The following is a 24564-nucleotide window of genomic DNA, read 5'->3' as shown; positions in this document are numbered from 1 at the left end:
GCTTTTTTATTTACATTACATAGTATATATATAAAACGATTAAGGGTCACAGGGCAAAGCACTTTACACGTATAGTAGCAACGGCCGTATCATTTCCTGCATGTGCAGCTTAGGTACAGTGCCAAAAGAACTGCACATCCTTCGCATTCCGCTATGTGGTTTGACTAACCCGCCTGCAACCTTGAGTACTTTTCCATTCTCCGCCTCTCGTAACGCATCCAATGAAGCCAACTTCCCGCAAGACACGTCATTTGCTCGTCTGTTTTTTAACGGTGCTTTTCCTGTAGGGACAATATTTATTGCGCTCGTATTAAGAACAAGCACTTGTTTTGCTTGACTCTATGCTCTGCAGTGAAGCGACAACCGGTGGTCGGCGGCTGTAGCCGGCCAGTGACTTGATTATCCTCTTCTTCTGTCACGAAACCTGTAGTTCGATGAGAGTAGAGCCTGGAGAAAGATGCTCATTGCTGAACGATAGCTTACTCCCTTGTATTATCTAGTTCACAAGCTGTTCTAGCTTCGGTTGGAAAAAGAGAACGAATTTCTTCTATCTTTGTATGTATATGTGCGCGTGCACACTCAGTTATCTGTGTCAGTAAAACAGATATATTCGGAAATTTGATTAAAAGAAATAGTGTTTGCCCTATTTAATTTTGTTTTCTTATTAGCTTTGTGGTGAAAAAAATACGAAATTCTGATATTTTTTACATGTTTGTAAATAGGCCGTGAAAAAGCTTACAGCACTTATGTGTGTTTGTTTTTTTAAATAAATCCTGTCTTATCCATTTAATATTATACAAGAAGATATAAACAGAAGAGAAGACAAGAGACAAGACCAAAGTGTTTGTGACCTTTAGATTACATTAGACTAGATAAAAACATCTAACTGCTTAACCAACCTATAAATATAAAGAACTGTGTCTTTCAGAGTTAGATGTAAGGATTTCAGTGAAACTGGCACTTGTTAAAGAGTAAGTATGACTGCTATGAGCCTTCTCGTATTTATTATTTTTTATTTTGATTGAGTACTTTTTATTTTAAAAATGTCTGTCTGTCCTTCGAGATTTCTAGACTTATCTATGTGTAGAATGCAAGTTTGTTTTTTTTTAGCAAAAAATATAAATGTTCTATTTCTATCTTTATGAAAAGAGCATTTCTTTCTGTTGATATGTGATTATGTCACTCAAACATAACGCGCTTGATTTTTTTAGATGTTGAAAATTTCAACCAATTAATCATTCTGACATAAAAAAGAGAAAAAAAACAGTTACAAACATTTTCGTCTGCTAACTATAAAAAGTAATTTTTTTATTCTTTTTCAAGTGAAATTTGACAAATATGAGCAAATGATTAATTTTGCTCATATTTGTGAATTTCATGTTTTTACTGTTTTTATAGAAATGACTCATTATTTTCTTTCCGTTTTTTTTTTTATTCGGTCTTAAACGATTCATTTTCGACTTACAGTGATGTAATCGTTTAGATATTTCAATTTCACTGAAGTAAATGTGGTACACATTTATTCAGACTATTTATTCTGAAGTGCTATACGGATTATGAGTGCAGAAGAATGATTGAATATAATGAAAACATTTGCATTATTTACCAAATTAACTTAAAACACAAAGTAATTAACGGAAAACAAAGAAATCACAGCCACGTGGTTGGGATAAATTTAGAGCACGTCATGAGCAACTAAAATAAAACCTTTTTTTTTTTTTTTTTGTAAAACGATGTCAAGCACACGTGGAGAACCGAAGTAGTAGAAACTAAATAAAAATACATACGCTAAAAAAAAAACCCTTCTTTAGAATGCCGAAACTTAATTGCCTATGTAAGGCAAAGTTTTAACACAATGGCATTAGATTACGATCATTACTTGCAACTTAATGTCATTGAAAGTAGTTCATATTTACTAATCATATGCACATTTGCTGATTTTCAGTTAAACTTTATATAATGGCAAATTTACGCCATTTTATATTTATACAATTATCCTTTTTTTTTTTTCATAATTTCATAAATTCTCAATAGCTGTAACACACAATATGGTATGGCACCACTCTAGTTACGTATTTCGCAGTCGTTTTTTCTATAAAATATCTACTGTTGAATCACAAGCCTGGAAATTGCTAAAATTATTATTTCATTAATATTTCTAACATTGTTGCTGATCCCTGGTGGTTAAAATGATAAGTATTTCACTCAATAAAATATTATTATATTAACGTATTGTTAGCACATTTTAAGCAAATTAATACACATTTATATAGATTCAGATTGAAAGATAAAGTGCAATATATATTAATGTGTAATAAGAAATGCGTTATCACATTAATAGTTTAACTTTTAATACTTTATAATAAACTTGCGTAAATTTTTACGGTAAAATTAACGTTAATGATACGTTGTGATAGATACCGCCTGTGACCTTGACCACAAAGTTAATTAATCCCAATTCATTTGGTACAGGGAATGGAAGAAAGAAAGGGTGAGCTATAAGTGTACTAAATTTCGAATGTGTGCGCATCAGTGCACTTCTGTGTTACCATGCAAAATCTCATCTCTTCCATTCGTCTAGACCTTCACACTGTAACTACCACAGTGAGATATTTTTAGATTCAGCTAAACTTAGGTGGTAAACGTATGTTTCTCTTAAAGTTTTATATATATATATAAAGAGACGTCTTAACTGAAATTGTAAAAATCAATAACAATCACTTTGAGATAGGGGTCGAAGAGATGTATTAAATTGCAACAGCTTATTATTGTAATGGCATAGGGGGGTTACCAACCTTTTTTTTTTTTTTTTTTGAAAGTATGGCATCATTAGAACTGATCTTCATTCTTTGCCTTTTGTGGAAAGAAGAAATAGGAGAATAAAACTCAAAAGAAATATTACTGTAATTAGTGCTATTATTTAGATTTAAATAATAAATTATATTATTGTAAAACACGTAATTTAATTTTTTTTAATGCGAGTCTTGAAGGATGTATTTCTTCGTTATGTATTTCTATTTGCGTACTAGAATTTCTATAAGTTTGTAAATAGGTTACTCTGCATCATGTGAAAGACACATGAACAGAAAAAATATCGTATATTATTTTCTGAAGTTTTTTTTTTTTTTTTTTTAGTATGTTGTCTTACCAATGTGCACTGCAAATGAATACTTGCTAAGCGCGCACAATTGATTTCTTTCATTCTTATTCAGTTCTTGGTAAGTTAACGCAGTCAAATCTTGGCCTATTGTATCTCGCTTTCCTAAATGGTTGCTGTGTTGAGTTATCCTGGGAAGTCATCTCATAGGGGAAGGAAGTATTATTTGTTTGATAAGATTCGAACTTCCTTTTCAGGAAGTGTCCCAAATATTTGGTGATTTCAGCATGGCCTAATTTTCTGTTGTTATGTTCATTTATTTATATTGAAATTCGATATTCATCGGTTCTATCGATAAAGTTTTCGAAATGAGATTCCCAACGCAATAGTTATCCTTATAAACAACCAGAAGTTGTTGAGGAAAGAACAAGAGAGGGTGGGGAGGAGAGAAGGATTTCAAACAATTTAGTCACATTCGCTAGTCTAAAGAATAGAAGGCAGCTGCAAATATACGATTCTATTCTATGTACAACAAAATTTATTTGGATACAAGATCGATGATCTACAGCGTGGATGATAAGAACGTCTGGAAAATAAATATCAAAGTTCGAATATTTCAAGAGTGTGAGGAACTTTTTTTTTGCGAGGTAGTTTTCAACTAAAGTGGAATTAGCTGTTTTCTCACAGGAGCAAAAATAATTGATTGAAACGTATGAAATTAACAAACGTTGAACAACATACATGGAGGTGGTTCACCTATAATGGAATAAGACAACGTTCTCAGGATAATGTGTACGTACTTTATCATGTAACATATTTTCTAAATACTCTCATATACAAGAATCGGCGGTGGTGTTTTTAGTGCATTGAAGGACCTTTTGTATCATAGATGAAAGCGGAATTTCAGACATCCCTTGTTATCACAAAGCTGAGACATTTACCATACTTTTTTGTTCTTTACTACATTTTACAAAATTACACGATTTTTTTTAATTGCCGGTTAGACAGTATTCCATTTATGATCCTGCTTTTTCATTTTTTTTTCATATCTCCTTTTCCCCAGTTCTTTTGTTATCCACGAAACAGCATCATGCTTCACAACTGAATGTACATGCAAAACTTTCTTACCAGTGTTCTTCAAAATTTTTATTAGTCATTCTTCTTCAATCAACAATTGATGATGTTTGCACCAGTATAAAATGGATTTGGCTAAAACGATTGATACGGTTGGAATAAACGCATCTCCATAGTGAAACTAGTTGCAAACTTGTTCCGACGTGTTGAAACATAGCTAACGGATATTTGTAAAAAAAAAAAAAAAAAAATCAATATCGGATTTAATCTATTTATTATATACTATATTAAATAAATATAATATTTATTATACCCTTTTGTATTATTATTAAAAGAGCTAAAAAATCTCTCTAGAAAATATTTTTCGTAATGATTAATTTTCGAATTTACATCAAGACCACTGCATATTAAAAGTCTTGTTTTCTCCGAATGATATATATATCTTGATGATATATCTCCTTCACTTTCTTTCTCTTGATGAAGCAAATCTAGAGTTTGGTAAGTCCCCAAATTGTTTTTCTTCTCCCCCCCCCCCCCCCGGAAAGCAATCCTGTTCAAAATGTAATGTAATTATTTCTTGACTATATATTTCATGAATTTTTTCTGTCTCCTTAGACTTCTAAATTGTTCGGATATTGACATTCCTCTTTTTGTCTCTCTCTCTCTCTCTCTCTCTCTCTCTCTCTCTCTCTCTCTCTCTCTCACACACACACACCTTTTTTTTTAGTACAGTTTTACGAAATGTTTGTTGTAAATATGAATTAAGAAAGAAGTCATCAAACCACCCTCTTCTGAGAATGACTAAATAATTTTCAGTGCGTTAATAATATATATATTATTATTACAAAAATAAATTGCAGTGCACTGCACGAAATTTTGAAATGTACGGAGATTTTTTTTTAAAAATAATAATACAGATCTTCGAATGAATTTAGAATCCTTCTGTTATAGAATTCCGATATTTTTATAGAGATTTTTATAAACCTCGAAAATTATTATGCAGTTTCTTGCTGTCATTGTACTTTGAAGTAATATAAAGATATGAATGAATAATATATTTTACTGCATATGAAACAACTTTCATCAAAGTTTTATTTATGTTTTTATTGATGTGCCTTTTTTATGACCTTACTTATTGCAAACGGCGTGCCTACGGGAAGAAAAGAGACAGAGAAAAAGAGAGAGAGAGAGAGAGAGAGAGAGATTTGAATGTGCACTCTTTTACACAAATTCAGATTTTTTCCAGAGAATTTTTAGGCATGGTTTTCTAAATGTGAGGATTGTGGCTATTAATTGCTATTCTTTGAAGATGTAAAAACACCACCACCATTTGAAACCCGTTAACATACCTTCACTTGAAAAGACCTAATAAAGGTTTTTTTTGCATCCTAGACGGAAGTCGAACCCAGATATGTCCAACCAAATGGCATCATCGAAACAAATGAGCTATATTGAACTATTGTCTGAAACAGTGTGGATTCTATGGTCTGTTTTTATGAATTGCAAAGTTAAATCAGTTTCTTGGTTTCGTGAAGGTAAAACCGTACTTGAGAAAAACACTGATTTGGAAAAATGAGCTGAAAATAGAAAAAAAAAGTTTTTGTAGTCGGTAACTGGAATCGAGCCTGTAATGGCTTCCTTCTGGCTGTATGGAATAAGAAACGTAGCCTTAAGACTGCTAGGACACTGGATTTTTTAATATAATTTTCGTTTGAAGTTTTCAGATATAATTTGTAGTTAATATTTTTAAATATAACTTACTGAATTTTTATGGGTCGATATACTTTTTCTTAGTGAGTGTAATATTTACCAAATTTTATCCCCAAATTAAATAACACTTTTTAATTAAATTAAATATTTTATTTTATGATTTTGAAGCAATAAATATTGCTTCAAAATCGTGTGAAAATAAATTTGGATTGGAGTATGCAAAATTGCGACAAAAGGCTCCGAGTAGTTCCTCCCACATGTTCTAGTCCTCTTTTGCATGCTGCTAAGTTAGCTTGTTTCAGACGGTGTGGTAAAATCGTATCTTAAGGGATAAAAACAACCTAACCTAAACCCTATTGATTTAGGAAATTTTCTGTTGATTTCTCTATCAATTATCATGTAATAGAGAAAAACATTTATATGACAATCACAGTTGCTAATTAGGTGGACATTGTTAGCATCCAGGAATGTATTAGCAGAGCTAATCTCAGGTGGTCACTGAAACAGAATAGGAAAGGGAAGATAAGCAAAACAAGTGTTCTCCGCCAGGTTGGCAGGAAAAAGACCCAGAGGAAGGCCGAGATGTAGGTGGATTGATACAGTAAAAAGTGCATCAAGAAGACAGAAATATAAGATCAGATACTATTGGAGTCTTGACAGGTAACAAATTGATTTGGAGCAAAATTGTACATAGGAAGTTAGTAATGATGTAAATTTTTTATGTAGTACTAGTCATATCCTGTACATCCCTTGAGGGTACATGTCAGGAATTGGATGATGATGATGATGATGATGATAATTAGGTGGAAGAAGTTGTTATAGAGATCTCCTCATTCCTTACTTCGCAGTCCAAACCTCTATATGTAACATTTAGAAAACACAGAGTCTAAGGAGGCAGATTCAATCTCAACCTGTGAAACTGGATGGTAAACCAAACATTTCGATGTTTAGTTTACCATATAGTCCTGCGGTTTGGATATCATCCCAAATTTTTTCAATTACACCAATAACTATCTTTCCTAGAATATATACTTCACCTTCACCACTCACTTATAACTGTCTTTCCTTGATAGTCTTTTCACCGAAAACTTTAATGATACTTTATAATTAAGAATTGAACCCTCTATAGTTTGACATTTCTCATGACATTATGGAAATCCAAATTATTATTATTACGTGACACCTTCAGGGAGTCCAAGGTCTCATCGAGGGAAGGCACCTACTTTACAATTCTCTGTCTCCACCACTCAATTCACCAACTACAACGAACCACAACTACACCAACGCCGGCTACCGCCAACCACCACCACCACCACTAGTATTTTCATAGACAAGCACAAACGTCCATGCCCACGGCGGGATTCGAACTCTCAGCCTTTTGGCTTGAGAGCGGATACGCTAACCACTCGGCCAACCAGACCGGCAAATAACTCGCATTGCTTATTTATAATTCACTGTCTAGAGTGTTCCCATATTTCTAATACTAGCGAGATTTGTCAAATCACAACTGCTTAGAAATTTACAATGATATTACGTGAATCCAGAAGATTGTGTGTTTAAAACTGAATAATCTTCAGAGAGAGACAGAGAGAAAGAGAGGTTTTATTGTCAGGTGCTATGACAATCAAAAGTAACGCAGACATAGTAGCTGATGGTAATGTAATAATTTTAAAATATGGAAATCGATGGTACTGTAGAAGTGAAAAAAGTTGCTTGACTAGAATAACATCGTTGTGGCGGTCTTTCAAATGTTAAGATTTGAGGTTTGGAATTTATTCGATTGGTAATAAGACTTTTTAGAGTCCTTCGGAATTATTACACAACACTGATGTTCATGTACTACTAGAACTGTGATAACGTATCGTAATTTGCTTGAAGTAGAATAGAGGAGGGAATTATTAATGCAACGAGTTGTGCGCTAAAGTCTGGGTTTAGGGACTGTTTCGTTCAAATAAACCAACCTCACGAGCAGGGCCGCGCCAACCCGAGGGTGCAAAGGGTGCACGCATCCAGGCGGCAACATTGATAGGGGGGCATTTTATGTAGCTAATATCTAATTTGGATTATACAATGCAGTATTAGCGACGGCCGATAAAAGTTTGCACCCGGGCGACAAATATCCTTGGCGTGTCCCTAGTCACGAGAACGTCAACTACAAATGTGGGTGGATTGAAAATGACAACGTTACGACATTATCTTAGCCATCATACAGCTGTGACCTCAATGGAATTATCTGAAACGCCTGTTTAGGGCGGCTGCTACTTTTGAAGGTGGAGTGAGCAAACACCGGCGTGTATTACAAATTGGTCGTGAATGATTTTCAAAAGAGCGCCTACTATTACAATGGCTTGCGATAAGTGATGCATTTATTCATTTCTGAATTAATATGCGTTGCATACACTCGAGTTGGAATATTTTTAGATTTGAGGTCAGTAAAGTAATGAGATTGCTTGATAAAGATTTGGAAAAGAAACATTGCCTAAAATCGTCGTAATTCTCTGACATGTTATCTTTCGAAACAATGTACGACCTGTTCCTTTTTCCAATCTTTGCAAATGACCATGAAGACATTTTGTATGAGGTAATGCGAGAGGACTGTCTAGTTTTGGGCATCTCTAAGAATCTGGAGATGTCCAAAACTGGACAGTTCTCTTGCATTTCGATCTTATTATTTTTTTAGGAATAGAAAAAAAAAAAAATTGGATCCAGTGAATGAGAGTGGCGTACTATGACTACGATCTTCTTCCTTTTGCCAAAACAGGAAAAAAAAAAAAAAAAAGTGAAATTTTTAGAAATATCTTTGAACAGACTTTCTCCTTGCTCAAATGTCAATTCCCAATTAATATTAAGTTCATTTGATGGCTCACGTTTCTCACCACGCTTTTGCAATATGTTCATCTCAGTGTGATTTTATAAGGTCGATATATATATATATATATATATATATATATATATTTACTCTCTATTTGTATATATTTACCTCTCTATATACTCTATTTGATCACAAAAGAAACGAAGAAATTATGAAAAAATTGAACCAAGAATCAGTAATAGAAAAAATTAAAAATTATAAACATAAATGGATGGAACACGTTCAAAGAATGAAAACAGAAAGATTACCAAAACAAGCCTTAAAGTGCAAGCCATTAGGAAAAAGAAAACCAGGACGTCCTCTTAAACGATTCAACGATGACTTCTAAGGCCGGAACAGGCCACGCTAGGCCTAAATCCTTGATATGCATGATGATGATGATATATATATATATATATACTTGAGTTGTGAAACATATCCAGTAGGAACATATCTTGGTCACTCGTATCCATTACTAGCCATATTCCGTAATAAATCAGTCTCGCAACTTTATTATTGAACTTAGTATAGTGTATAAAAGATGCATTTGTTTGTATTTCATCGAATAGAAATTGCACATTATTTATGAAGTGCAAAATTCATTGATGGCGCTGTTTTGCAGCAAAATTTCATTCAGTGTATAGGAAGACAAGAGAAGGATGACTATTGGCCATTAGTAGAAATCACATCGATTTTAAAGGAAAACATTCCAATAAAATGCACACAGATGTTAAAAATAAAAATTAAAAAAATCGGATATACAGAATATGAAGAGGGAGAAGGTCACGAGATCATCTATTAATGCTATATGTAGGTTTTGGCCAGAATCAGCAGCTGGAAATTGGCAGCCATTCCAACAACAGGTGAGCCAGAAAGGTACTGTTGCGCTAATTTTTGAGAAAGAGAAAAACGCAAGTCTGCAAAGTGGAGCAGCGCACTTCTGGAAGTGTGGGCGACAGTCCTGAGGAAAGAAACGACGATCTTCCTCTTCCTTACCCCAGTTAAGTGAGAAAATGATCTTTAAGAAGCAATTGGCATCGAAAGGCAATTCCGCCAAATGGGATCTATGCTTAGAAAAGCAAGCGTTGCAAAATATTTAATTGCTTTTTAATTATGGTTAGAATTAGTTTCACTGTACGACGATAAACTGATTTACCTCTCTAATCAGTGACGTTTTTCATAAATTAAGACAATATTCTGTAATAGGTGAATTATGCAATAATAGAATTCATAGGGGTCTTCAAGTCAGCTCGATAATTTCATTTTTTTTTTTTTTTTGTAGCTTTTAATTTGTAACTTAACCTTGTTAGGTACTAGATTTTTTATGGCCTTCTCCACCCACGAATAAGTGTTAACTTTCGCGTATTAATATTGTGGTTGCGCTAAAGGTTAGACAATCCCAGGACTGTGCAGATCAAAATGCTACAAGCAGGCTGATGGTTTATTAGTAATGGTTTATTAGATGGTTTATAAATCAATAAGCCATGAATGGATTATTGCTGATGTTATAATCTCCACTTAGTCCTATCATCTACGCAAAAGAATGTATATTTGAAATTTGAATTCAACTGATATGAGTTTTTTTTTTTTTTTAACGAATTTTCACTGTTGACACTAATTAAGTCATTCTTTTCAATTTCTCCTCCTGCAATCTAAAACAGTTGGTTTACAAAATTTGTAAACTACGGTTATTACGACTTTGAAATCTCGCATTTCATATTTCTATGTGGTTCTATTCAAGATTTCTTAGTCTCAACAGAACTCGAAGCTCATTAAATGATGGACAATAGGGTTTCGATTTCCATATTTTCTGAAGAGACTATGTAACTTTCTGAAGAAAATTATGTAACTTCAAATAGCTTTTTTTTTTCACTTCGTTGAAATGAATCTTTATTCTTGCTTAGAGATTCTCAATAAATCCCAAAATTCATGTAATAGACTTTCCAGTATTGAAATTAGTGCAGCAAATAATTATATTTCTACAATTTAAAACAGACAATAGTCTCGAGTAAAGATTATGACTGCCATTTGGTGTATTGGTTTCTATATTCAATGAAGTTAACAGATGACAAACTGATTTTTTTTTTATTTCGTATGGGGTTTCCCCTTGCCCTCCCCCGTCCCGTAGGACGGGTTAAATCTGCTAATGAGAGATTAAATATGTATTTTATGATTGTAGGTTCGTGTGTGTGTGTGTGTTCACGGGGCCGGTTTGCCTCTTCTGGGGGACGAAAAACCCGATTTTCCCAATTGAAAAAACCCGTATGAGACCGGAAAACTCACCTTTCGTCGAAAGAGATCAGATCACGATGTCATGGACAGGAATCGAACCCAGGTCTTTCCGACCGAAGGACTTCGTCTATACCGACTGATCTACGGAGGCTCACAAACTGAAATAAAAATTATAAATCCAAATTACTGGAAACTTTAATATATTTCTAATTTTCAAAAAAGGCTTACTGGAAATGATTTTAAGTGTATTTCTTAAAATGGATAAACAGCTATTAAGGTTCTTGGGAAAATTGCAAGCTTCTGGTGCAGACAACGAGAACCGGGTTCATGTTTTCCATCCGTCTGTATGCATATTCAGCTCATCTCTGGCTGCATGCATTTTAAGGAAATTTGTGTATTTGGGTTAGGCCTAAGTAAATAATGTTGTATAATGGCGTCACTGTATAATAATGCTATTACGAAACACACTTGTTATAATTGTCTCGCATCATTTCCATACTGCTTTGCAGTCCTTCATAGACTCTTTTTCCAGAACAAGTCTAGAAGGAATAGTCTCTGGGTAGTAAAAGGATTGTCTATTAGGGAGAAAAAATTGTAAAAATTAAAATTTTCGAGATTGGTTGTAGGCCATTGGTATCATGCTTTCTTTTTATTAAAAAAAAGAAAACAATAAAGACTGATCGTTCATCAGCGATGTGATTTGGAGAACTTAAATAGTAAAGAATATTGGTAAATGTTAACTGAAAATGGTCTTATCGGAGAGTTTCACATTATTAATCATTTCCCACCATTTCCTAAAGTCCAATGATAAATCCGATGTGTTGACGCATAATGATGTAATAAACATCAAATAGGACTTTCAGATTGATCACGAAATTCAGTAATGAATTCTTTAAAAATGGATAGCAGATGAGAATAATCAGAAACTTCCATATCATATCTGAACGTCTAAAAACATCAAGGACTTGATATCCAGTAACAGCGTGGGTGTAGAAAAGGAACAACGCGACAAGTGAGTTGTGGGTGAAGAAGAATGTTTAGAAGATAGCCTTGGAAAAACGCCATCTATGCCACAACAAAAATAGATGCATCACAAAGGAAGAGATGTGTGGTATATAAGTCTTGTCTTTTTATGACAGAAGTATAGCAAAACACATTAGATCATTTATTATTTGCCGTGTTCATTTGTGTAGTGCGAGAAGGCAACAATTGCATCTTAACACGTGAATAATTTTTAAAGAGATTTCATAGTTTAGCAAATACAGAAAAAAAATAGCAAAAAAAAAAAAAAAAAAAAACTGTTGCTATGTGACATGTCGCTTAGCAACTGTTGCTTTAAAGTTGAAATAAACATATTTTTCATGTTGTCTTTAATTTCTCCACAATCCTATAAATTCTCATTTATTATCAGTAATTATATTATCGTATTATGAGCATATGGGGGCACTTTTATATTGAGCGTACGATTAGATTACATTATGTAAATAACGTAATGAATAAAATAAATTTCTAATCTTATCTCAAACATAATATTAAGTACTGGACGTAATCAAATGCACTTCTGTTTGGTAACCGTTTTTGTAAGATAATTATTCAAGTTACTAAGGAATGTTTGTGATATTATCTTCTTTGAGATAATGTCACAACTACTGATGATCACAGCGAAACGACAGTTTTATACTAATATAGTGATAAAAGGTTTCATTGCTGACTTCATTTTTCTTAATCTGTGCAATTAGTATTATATAAGAAAATGGCATATCGCAAGCGAAGTTTGGGCAAGAAATTATCCGGATGACGTGAATATTCCGGATTGAGTTTTCCTCACAATAGGGGGGGGGGGGGGGGGAATAATAAGAAAGTAAACTTTCTGCACCCATTGTTTATTGCCGCTTGTCGGAAACATTTGTGGAAGTCCATTTTTGGAATACATCCAAAAGTACCATTGTCGAATTGCGTTAATGACCTCTGACCCTTCAAAAGGTTTTTAGACCTTGGGAATAAATATTAAAATAAAAGAGCGCGTAAAGGAAATACGCAAATATGGACGCCACAGTACTTGTGGTATTTCCTTTTTAGCCAGAAAACAAAACAGATACTACATGAACTTAGCTGAAATGCATTTCACGACCAGATCGTCAGTTAAAATTAAGCGGGACAAGTCAACGGAAATTCCAACCTCCTCTGCTTTCTCGAGTACAGACAGGCATCCATCATTTCAAAGTAATTTGCATTTTTTATTTCTACACTTGCGTTATTTTTTTTTTTTTAATTTCTTTCTTTAAATCTATGGAACAAAGTCTATTTTACAAAGTCTATTCAGACTTTGTAAAACTTATAGCACCATCTCTGTGTGATATTTTCAGTAAGGTAATGTCCAAAATCAAACAAGTTTGAATTACAGAAGCTTTAAGCGCTATATTAGAAATCTATTTACCATTACAGATCATTAAGAAGTAAAGATTTTTTTAGACTTCCTTTGCTGATGTGCTTTTATATACTATTTCCAAGTTTTGACTGTGTGCAGTATATAAAATTGCGAGAGGCTATGAAAGCAATGGGCTTTCTTCTACATATTATCAGATTGATAGCTAACATGTACAGTGAATCAAGAGACTGCTGTATGTACAGGTGTAAGATTAACTGACTGACTGACTCAGGTAGGTAAGGAAAGTAAGCCAGAATACGTCATTTCTCTTCACTTGTTCAATATCTATGCAGAGAATATCGTGCATGTTGCATTGGATGAGTTGAAGATAGGAATAGGACAGGTATCAACCTAATGAGTCAGCAACCTGAGTACTCCTCCGTACTCAGGTTGCTGACTCATTAGGTTGATACCTGAGTACTCCTCGATAATGATATAGTTAATGAGATCAGCGAGAGAGAAAAGGACTTAAACTAGACACCATTAGACCACGATTATAGTTCTTAGAAGAAGAATAGACAGAGGGGATCCGAGAAATAAATATGCCTTAATGGAGAAATAATTGAAGATGTCAGCAATTTGACTATCCAGGATCGATCATCACTGTGAAGAATTGCTGTTCAGAAGATATCAGAAGAAGAAGGTCAAGATAATAGACTCAGTTAAAGTCTGGAAGAGTAGATCCACCATTCCATAAACAAATCTGTGGATTTTTTTTTTTTTTTTTTTTTTTTTTTAAGTAACAAGTTACGGAGGTGAAACTTGGAACAAGAAGTCTGATAGGAAAAAGAAACTGCTTTTGAGAGGTTTTTTTTCTAGAAAGGATGAGTAGAGCTTGGAGACTTCTTAAAAGTATTAACAGAAGAAAATTAGTACTTTGTTCATATAAAAAGGATGAAAAGGTGCCTTCTGAAAACATTAATAGAAAGCAGAGTAGTACGTTCGTCAGTGAGACTGATGGATGGTATATCAGGAAGAATGACTAGTCTTCGGGTTGCAACAAAAGCTCAGCATGCAGTCCATTTGGCCAGAATATTGCACACAGTGAGGTTTGGAGTGACCATTTTGTATCCGCACGCACACACACACACACACACACACACACACACACACACACACACACACACACACACACACACACACACACACACACACCTGACCTAACCTTTGAAGGACCTTTTTTTGAACACAGGCTTATGCAATGCTCCCTTGACTTCAAGGATTCTCTGGAAAAGGAATCCATTCATTATAATTTTATAATGAATATTATAGCTAAAATTTTCCTACTTATTAGTGGTGCCTGAGATCACCAAAATATGCTGAATTTCGAATCCCAACATCTCAACGCTGGCCCTATCTTTCTCATCAATGGAGTTCTGTAGAATGGGAATGGTGAAGCATTATAATAAACGAGTAAACTCTAAATTAAGTATGCTGTTGATGTATGCATAGTCATATGATATCTACGTACACGAACCAATACAGCCACCAATGGCCATTTTGAACACCTATATTAAAGCCTTATTGAGCTTTGTCTTGTAGCGTGTCGTGCTGGAATGCAAATCAAAACTGTGAAACTACGTTTACCTATGAAGTGTGGTAATATTTTCTCTTTTTCCCTATATATAGCACCTAGCTTTATAGGTGCTATACCTCATACTAGATATTACGAGGATATCTAGTACGAGGATTACGAGCACCATTTTAAGTTGGATACTATTGGCTCGCTACTTTTATTCGACATGATTCAATTCAACACTGCAAAAAAAAAAAAAAAAAAAAAAAGTTAAACCCATTACACTTTAGAAATAGCCCCAAACTGCAAATTACACTCGTTTCTTTTTCTTCTTTTCTTCCTTTCCTCCTGAGACTCCACGAACACCTCTACAGGTCGCATCATTCAACTGACCTTTAAACCTAATTTTGGTAATGATAAGATGGCCTAATTGTGATTTCTCTAGTCTGCAAATGCGTATGTTCTCTGGCAGATTTTGTCCGTTTCGCGGGTTAAAGAAAAATAATTAAATTTTTCTAAGGGAAAATCCTGCTCCTTCCGTATGAATTGGCTTAATCATCCCTACAGGTACAAAATCTTTAAGTGATCATGTTGTTCTCGAAGAAATTCAAACCCATTTTAGTTAACCAAAAAGCATCGTCACTACATGATTTTTTAAAACAGATGCTTTAAAACATTCTGATAAAAAGTTCCTTGCAAGGAATTCATGTCATCCGATGCGCGTTTGATGGTTAGTCAGTGTTTTCCATACCATCCTTAAATTGTATGTTTCATTTATAAATTCGTTTTACTCATAGCTTTATTACCATATTCTTGTCAGTTGGTTTTCGAATTTTTTTCTTTTTTCTTTTCGTGATGACTCATTATAAACACATGTCAAAACGAACTTGGCAATCTTCACGAATGACCTACTGAAGCGTCCTACAATGGTGAAAAATCGAGTCTGTTCGACTAGAAACTATTTCCCTGTCACTCCTTGCAAGTGATGTTGATTAAAAAGGAAAAACAGGTATCCCTCTAGCGGCCAATTCCAGAAACTTTTGAAATTCGCTTCGTACTTGATATTGACTTAGTGCAGCGAGTTAACTATGCATAAGTTATTGCAAATATTATTTAGGCTTTCTGATTGCATCTAATATAAATATTAAATGATAAGGTTGGTATAACACAAATCTACAGATGTACAGTGATTAATGACCTTAAATACTTTAATAACAAAATGTTCACACAGTGATACAAAGAAGAGAAGAATACCAAACAAGCTGCCAACTTGTTTTTGTTTTTTTGCATTACTCAACGAAAGGCGATCGTATTTTCCTAGTAAGCCAAAATGTTAAGAAAAATAAAAGTGGGTTTAACAGCCAAGTCTTTTCGTTAGAAGAATTTATGCACTATTTGACCTGCATTTGTAACCTACATTATTATTTACAAGTCGCGTGCTTTCGACGAAAAGCTACAGTGCTTCAAACTTAATATGAGCAATTCAATTTAAATGAAGCAATTAAAAAGATATGCGATGCTATTACTAAAGTCAGTCTCTCAAAGTTTTGTTGCTCTCTCTCTCTCTCTCTCTCTCTCTCAGCGTGTGTACATGATTAATCTCATTTTAAAAGCATACATACTAAAGCAGTAATTTAACTCACTATGCCATATTAAGAAAAAAATATGATAATAACAATATTTTAACATAGTAAGATCTTTATAACCTTTTAAAGAAATGATATAAATAGTATAAAAATGTTAAACATTTTAATTTTATATATATATATATATATATATACATTGTTTACAGATTTCACATGGTAATAATCCACAAGAGCAATTTAGCAAACGATAATTACCTTAGGCCGGCCTGGTTGGCCGAGTGGTTAGCGTATCCGCTCTCCAGGCGAAAGGCTGCGGGTTCGAATCCCACCGTGGGCATGGATGTTTGTGATTGTCTGTGAAAGTGGTGGTGGTGGGCGGTAGATGGCATTGGTGTAGTTGTGATTCGTTGTAGATTGAGTGAGTGGTGGAGACAGAGAGCTGTAGAGTAAATACCTTCCCTCGATGAGTCTTTGGACTCCCTGGAGGTGTCGCGTAATAATAATATTATTATTATTACGTGACACATAATAATAGTAATAATAATTAGCCATTTTATTCATAGGTTTGACAAATTGAAACTTATTGAAGTTTTAAAATATAATACTGTACTTACAAATTATGTAATATAGTTTACATTTCGAAAGGAAAAAAGAAATATTTTAAAAAAATAAATAAAAGAAGGACGAAAGAACAGGAAAGTGTGCATGAAGAAAGATAGAAAGAATTAATATTGATGAAAAGAGCGAAAAAGACTTTAATGAAATAGTATTGAAAATCATTTGGGTTTACTAGGAAAATAAATACTCAATGGTATTATAGCAAGAGGACAAAGAAAGTTTGTGTTTTGAAATTATAAACTTTTCTTGAGCGACCAAATCTAGATTTCTACTTGGTTCGTACAACACTTCGAAACATCTGTCGGGGTAGTGAAATCCCAAAACGAAAAGTACTAATAAAAGGTGAATTGCAAGGAGAGTCCATGCCTTTTTGAGCAGCGCATTGCAGATTTGGTCTAATACAAACTATTGTATTCTCGTAAGCTCTTGATCACTTTCGAAACTTTTATAGATTATTCAAAAAAAAAATAAAATAAAATAAAAAATAAAATAAATAAATAAAACAGTGGAAAAGAAAGGACTTTACAACCTATCTTGGGTAAGATATATTTAAAAAAAAAACATCCTTGGCTATAAAATAATATTGGATATTTATTATTATTTTGTTAATAATAAATAACAGTGACATAAAAATAAAGTAAATAAAAGTATAAAAGTATTAATTAAATAAAGTTGAAGCGAACTATAAAACAAAAGTAGAACAAAAAATAAACTATTTTGTGTATGACCAGTGCTGAAAACTATACCAGTCAAAAGAAAAGGGGAATGGTTAAAAATAATATTTAAGGATCATGTAATATGAGATAGTTAGGATACAAAGATCATGCATTATTACTCTAATTACGTGATACATCCAAGGACGCATCGCGGAAGGGCTCTCCTCACCACAAAAACCTGCCTCCATCTTCACACCACGGCATCTACCGTGGTGTGAAGATGGTAGATAATTTATAATTTTGGTAGGATGAAAACCCAAGTTTTCTGGAGAAAAACTCTTCTACCTCTGTATGAGATTTGCTAAAACACATTTAATTGAAAAGGCCGATATGAAGATTCCTCTCGTCTTGATGAGAATTGAAATCAGGTCTTTTCCAGTAGAAGAGCACACTACCCCTGTTGCTCTTCAACCTGCGATACACAGGTGCTATATTGTGGTGTAATCTCGTTGGTTTTGTAAATGATTCGAGACAATGATAAAATACCGTGTTTCACAATAGCATTATGATACGGTGACGTCATTCGCGTAACAGCCATTGAATGAGGGTTTTTTTTTTTTTTTTTGACTCGTGTATCGTGGTTTATCTATTGTCATTCGTAAAAACACTTCGCATAATTTTATGACAAAAAGTGGTGTGATTTAAACAAAAATTGAGGTCAGCAGAAAAAACTTACTAGAGATCATAATACGAAATTTCATTTCAATTGCGTCGAGAGAGTAGAGTCATTACTTTGTATCCTATCCTTTCGAAATATCCGTGAATTTCGTTCCTGTAAATGGCACCGATACATTTTTGTGCGCAAGAATCTCACGTACTAAATTTCATTGAAAAAACTGTCAAAAAAAGAATGGAGTCCTTAATGCCTACAGACGGACAGATAAAACGAATTCACTGGATGCGTGAGCAATTTATGAAGAGAAAATAATGATTTTATTTTCACTTCATAAAATAAAGAGAAAATATACATTTCTTTTTAATATATATTAATTTAATATACATTATAAAGAAATTTAACGTATATTAACATATACATAAATGTATATGCAAATATACATTTCCATATACATTTATATTACTTATAGTAAGTACAATAATCTTAACAGTATATTTATTATTTCGTTCATCTTTCGAAGTCAACGCTTGCCCTCTTTATATGAAAAAATTTTAGGTGCCATTAGAGTATACATAATTAGACTACTAATAATTTTTATAGTTGATAACTTTATAATGGATAATTTCACCAGTCCAATAAAATGTCTTTTTTTTTTTTAACATCCGTTATATTGATTGCGGCGTTAGATTGTATTTGAATCCAAATAGTTAACTATTTAGTGATATGTAGAAAAGGAAAAAAAAAAAAAACGTTATTTTCTGCAAATAACCTCCAAAGTCTATAAGTAAGGTATATCCTTGACCTCCTTTACTGTCTCCCATTTAGCGTTCACAAACAAAACCACTTCCTGGGTGGCTTCATCTCTGCGGCGGGTCAGTAAATGCTCAACCTCGAATTTGGTTCTGTGAAGAACTACCTCATGTTTGAGCGTAAAACTTTTTTTTTTTTTTTTTTTTGGCAGCGTCCTCGTTATTTTTGCCAAAGGCAGTGACCCTCATTCCTCCTGACTAAATTGAGTTTAAGCTTATCGATTTCATTTAAGTGTTTTAACACACACACACACACACACACACACACACACACACACACACACACACACACACACACACACACACACACACACACACACACACACACACACACACACACACACACAAAATAAAAATAAAAAATAAAATACTAATTTTTCTGACTTTGCAAACACTCAGATGCTATACTCAGCACTAATATTAATAATTGCAAGCTATAGATTTTGCCTACAAGTAGAGATTCTGCTCATTTAGCCTAGCCGTTTAATATGTAGATAGATTTAATATTGTCCAGCATGCCATAATGATAATTTAAGGTACATCTTGGTGCCTTGTTTTTTTTATGAATGAAAAACGTACTTATTAATAATTTTGGAAATGTTATATCAAATTTGCAGTCTATAAAACCCAGAAATAAGATATCACCTCCAAAAAAAAAAGCTTATCTAGAAGTAATTACAAAAATTAAAAAATTTTATTTTAATTACAAAAAAAAATTGTGCGTTTATTAACTACCTGCCGAATATTAACATCCAAGGAAGCTTTTGAGTTATGCATTATCCATCATTGTCACACATTGTTTTTATAACTCTCAATGTTATTGTACAGTTTTAGAGTTCCATACTCTTCCACAAGATAATGATTCTTCTGTTTACACGAAGATATTTACTATTCCCACCGAATATAGTTCAGCACTTTATTCAGCAGAAACAGAATATGAACTTTATTCTAAAGAAACTTTAGAATAAAGTTCATATTCTATTAACTTTATTCTAAAACACTGTATCGCATTATCATTTATGTTCGGTAACATAAACACTACATCAAGCCTTGATTTTATGTAAATCAGGTTAGCTAAATATAACAAACAAGAGTAGTATGTGTGCAGTTTTATGTGGACATAGATTGGTACTTCTACGGTTATTTTAGTCCCCTGTTCTTTACATATGGCATATCATAAGAATAGCTGTTTTATTTTACTTGTACTTTCTCAAATCACATAATTAACAATTTTCAAACTTCTTTTAAACTTGATTTATTTTTTAATGAGTAAATTTCTATGAAAGAGCGCGCGCGCGCGTACACGCACACATATAACATATTATATACTGTACAGATATTTGATACGAACTTTTCGCTGTGTTTATGCTGAGCACCAATTTCTTTTATTTATTGAATTTTTAAAATATCTTTCTCCAACCCATTAAAAAAAAAAATACTTACAATTGAATTCGGTTAGATTCAATGCAAAAAAAAAAGAAGTTTTTTTTTTTTTTTTTGCATTGGATCTAATTTGGATTGCAGGGGGGGGGATAGCAATCTCACTGCCATTAGCGTACAACTGTTTTTATGATGAAATACTTCAACATTTTTTTTCCCTTTATGCACCGTATTTTGCATAGAAACATATTATGTATCATTCAAATAGATCAGTAAAAATTCTCGACGTTACACGACACTTCTATAATCACAAAAGACAATCTGATGATATCGTAACCACAAGAATGCATTTATCAAACAATTTAAATGAAGTAAGACAACATTTTGATAATATTATCGTTACCAAAAACTTCCAAGAGTAGCAAGTTCGTTTACCCTTATTTTCCGATACATTTCTCAAAGTAGCACCACTTGTTTACATTTTCTCAAATCTAAAAATAAATGACATTTTGTCCGAAAACAAATAAAAAACAGTGTTTCCTCAAAATTTCCTCATTCAGCGAAAGGGAAGATCAGTGGAGCCACGCTCGAGACAACTATTAGAAAATTGGCTCGTGTGATGTTTTCAATTCATGCAGCACGTGCCGAGAAGTTTTATAAGATAGAGATCTTATCGAACATGATCTTATCTTTGAGATAGATCAGTGCAGACAAGGCAGCACCAGCGCACTTATTATTTGCAAGAAAAGGATCATTTGACTTTGTTTTTAATATATATATATATATATATATATATATATATAATCGAGAAACAACTGCACTTTATTAAAGTTAGTCTTAATGGAGCTCATGTAATTGATATGTACGATCAAATTAATAATAATAATAATAATAATAATAATAACACACACTTTATGTTATTATTATTAAAATTGAAACAATTGCTATTATACCTGATTTCCATTATAAATAAGAGTGTAAAGATATGTTTGAAAAACTGCCGTTTAACTCTATTTTTTTTTTCTCCCACATTCAATTACAACACTCAACTTTGCTATATTCTAAAACTGTGTTGGATTAAGTCCAATGAAAACCTGGTGTTAAAAACTAAAACGATGCCCTCCTCAGGAACCTGAAACAGACACGTATGCTAGTCATCTACAATACCTATTGTGCAAACAGCGGGGACCTTGAGCAATAGCAAACATATCCATTTTAAAAATATTTGAAGGTCAAGAATTTCTTATTAAGAATTCGGTTGCATATAATTCACTTACATGTGTTCCATTAAGGCAAACTTTAATAAGTCAGTTGATTCTCAAGTTATTTAAAGAAAAATATGGTAAAACGGGCATGTAAAAAGCAAGATAATACCAAAAACAAACAAACAAAAGGCTTCACCTACTTTCTCTCTCTGGAGAATGAAATATGTTACGGTTTCCTTCATTCAAATCAAACATCATTAGTATATTTTAATCATTCAATTCGAACATCATTACTGTTTATCTCAGTTATTTTCCCCCTTTTTTTTTTTTTTTTGTTTATATGCAACTATAAACAGTTCATTCTTTTATACTGAATACAATTGCAAAAAAAAAAAAAATTCACTGACGAACTTAAGGCCTAAGTTCGAGTCTCGTCATCTGGAGGAATCTTTATATGGACGTTTTCAATCAAAGGTGAGTTAGCCGATCTCATTCGGAGGTAGCAGGGTTTTTTCTCCCTGAAACTCGGGTTTTTCATTCCGCATACAGACAAATAGGCCCTTTAAAACACATGCAATTTACAGACAAAATATACTAGCTACGGTAGCGGTGGGCAGTAGATGGCGCTAATGTAGATGATTGGTAGTAGAGGTTTGGTGTAGTAGTGGAGACGGAGAGTTGTACAGTAAGTGTCCTCCCGCGATGAGTCTTCGGACTCCTTGGAGGTGTCACGAATAATAATAATAATAATACCTTTATCCATTCTTTCTAATCTTGTTCTTTTGGCACGTGAAACATGACGATCACGCTACCTGGCGGCACAATTTGGAATATATTTTTCGATATATCCTGAATCATATTTCAAATAATTTCATTCTCCCATAATTCCTGTGGTTTCTAAATGTTCTACAGTTTAATTACAGTCGACCAACTACTGTAAATAGGAGATAAAAATACAAAAAAAAAAAAAAAAAGAAAAGTAAAAAGAAAAATAAGATGAAACGAATGGCGAATAATTATTATCAATTATTATTATTATTATTGTTAAAATCAAAGAAACTGTACGAAGGAACATTGATCTCACTTAGCATTTCAAATGAGTTCAACGTTTTATCAGTTGCATATTTTGAATAACCTTTTTTATTAGCTGCATTATCAATTGTAAAATTGATTTGCTTCCAAAAAAACGACATTGAATATTATCAATATTATGAATAAGCAAGTTTTTCTTTTCTTTTCTTATAGCAAACTTTACTGCGGCCTTGAGAGGTAGAATAAACAAGATTCTCAGATTTCTCTCTTGGCATTCACCTTGTATGTAGTCTAAATATCTTATTCATGAAAAAGAACATCACGACGGAAGATGTTTTAAGAAGATATAATTCATTTTTTCATCTGTCATTTATTTCAAAAATAATTTTTATTGGTCTATCTAAAAAACAGAATTTTGTTGCTAAAATACAATAAACTGCTAGTAAGAGAAAGAATAAGAAAACGCAGTTGTGTTCTTTGGAATACAAGAACTTGAACAGTTGAAACACAGGAAACCTGCCAACAGTTTAACGAAGGGTATCATTTCTCATACCTTTATTTTAGAGCATATATTGATACTTTGCCTGGTAGAAAATTAGAACTCCCCTTACCTTTGCACCAAAAGTGTTTCAAAATATCTTAAATATCCCGTATGAACTAAAACGGCATTACTTTAAGATAGGAAAACCTGAGTTATTCTTTCAACTTGACAAGCGGAGGCAACTACTGAAGAGAAAATGATCAAATTGTTCGTTGTTTGCCTTGTTTGTTTTCATCTCGGAAACTGGAGATGAAAAAACCAAGTTTCCGGGCAAAAGAAACTATGAGACTGTCCAGCCCACACATCATCATCAAATTCCTGACATGTACCCTTAAGGGGTGTACAGGATATTATGATAGTAATACATGAAGAACTTAAATCATTACTAACTTCCTATCAACAATTTTCCTCCACATCAATCTGCTATCTGTCAAGACGCCAACATTATCAGATCTTATATTTCTATCTTCTAAGACACTTTTTACTCAATCAATTCACCTATATCTTGGTCTTGTCTGGGTCTTTTTCTTGCCAACCTGGCTGAGAACACTTATTTTGCTAATCTTTCCTCGTCCATTCTGTTCAAGTGACCATACCACCTGAGATTAGCTCTGCTAACGCATTCCTGGATGCTGACAATGTCAAGTTCTTTCCTAATATCCTCGTTTTTAATATGATATTGTCATTGATGCCATCTGTTCATACCCCCTATCTTTCTCAGGACTCTCATACCTGTGGCCTCTAGTCTTTGGTCAAATGCTTTACTTCTGACCCAGCTCTCAGATCCATAAGTTAAAATTGGTTTGAACACTGTCTTGTATAAAGCTAATTTAGTGTTTTGAATAATTTCTCTCGTATTCCATATAAATTTATTCAACACCGTATATAACAATATATGGTGTTCACTTCCTATAACACCAGCATTTCTAATTATGCTGTCTTTTCCATATTTAATTTGCCATCTTCACTCAAACTAACTTCCTATCAACAATGCAATTCTCTGCCTAATTACCTAGGATAGTGCCTCCGATCGCTCACTAATGTGCTGTGGCCTTAGATTCCACTGTAGCAGAGATATTGATGTAAACCTATGGTATACAATTTTTCATTTAATGTGAGATTACAGTCCTGCTTAATGAAGGCTTAAAGTGAC

The 24564-nt window shown here is 33.3% G+C and overlaps 1 protein-coding gene across 3 annotated transcripts in view; it reads left to right on the top strand.

Annotated features, from left to right (window-relative positions):
- Positions 1 to 262: 262 nt before the first annotated feature.
- LOC150108301 (sodium- and chloride-dependent GABA transporter 1-like) overlaps positions 263 to 24564 on the top strand; it is a 213845-nt gene continuing 189543 nt past the window's right edge. For 2 of the 3 annotated variants that reach the window (XM_090390691.1, XM_090390689.1), the window contains exon 1: positions 265 to 971. The gene's annotated coding sequence lies outside the window, so the exon portion shown is untranslated. Of the gene's footprint in view, positions 972 to 24564 lie in introns of all 3 variants that reach the window. The other variant, XM_090390687.1, reaches the window with a different exon arrangement.

The sequence above is a fragment of the Typopeltis vanoorti genome, chromosome 3 (genome assembly GCF_054136105.1).
Source record: "Typopeltis vanoorti isolate ZY-2024b chromosome 3, IOZ_Tvanoo_1.0, whole genome shotgun sequence".
Taxonomy (NCBI): Eukaryota; Metazoa; Arthropoda; class Arachnida; order Uropygi; family Thelyphonidae; genus Typopeltis; species Typopeltis vanoorti.
The sequence above is the reverse complement of the archived record's forward strand: the minus strand, read 5'-3'. Positions and strand labels throughout refer to the sequence as shown.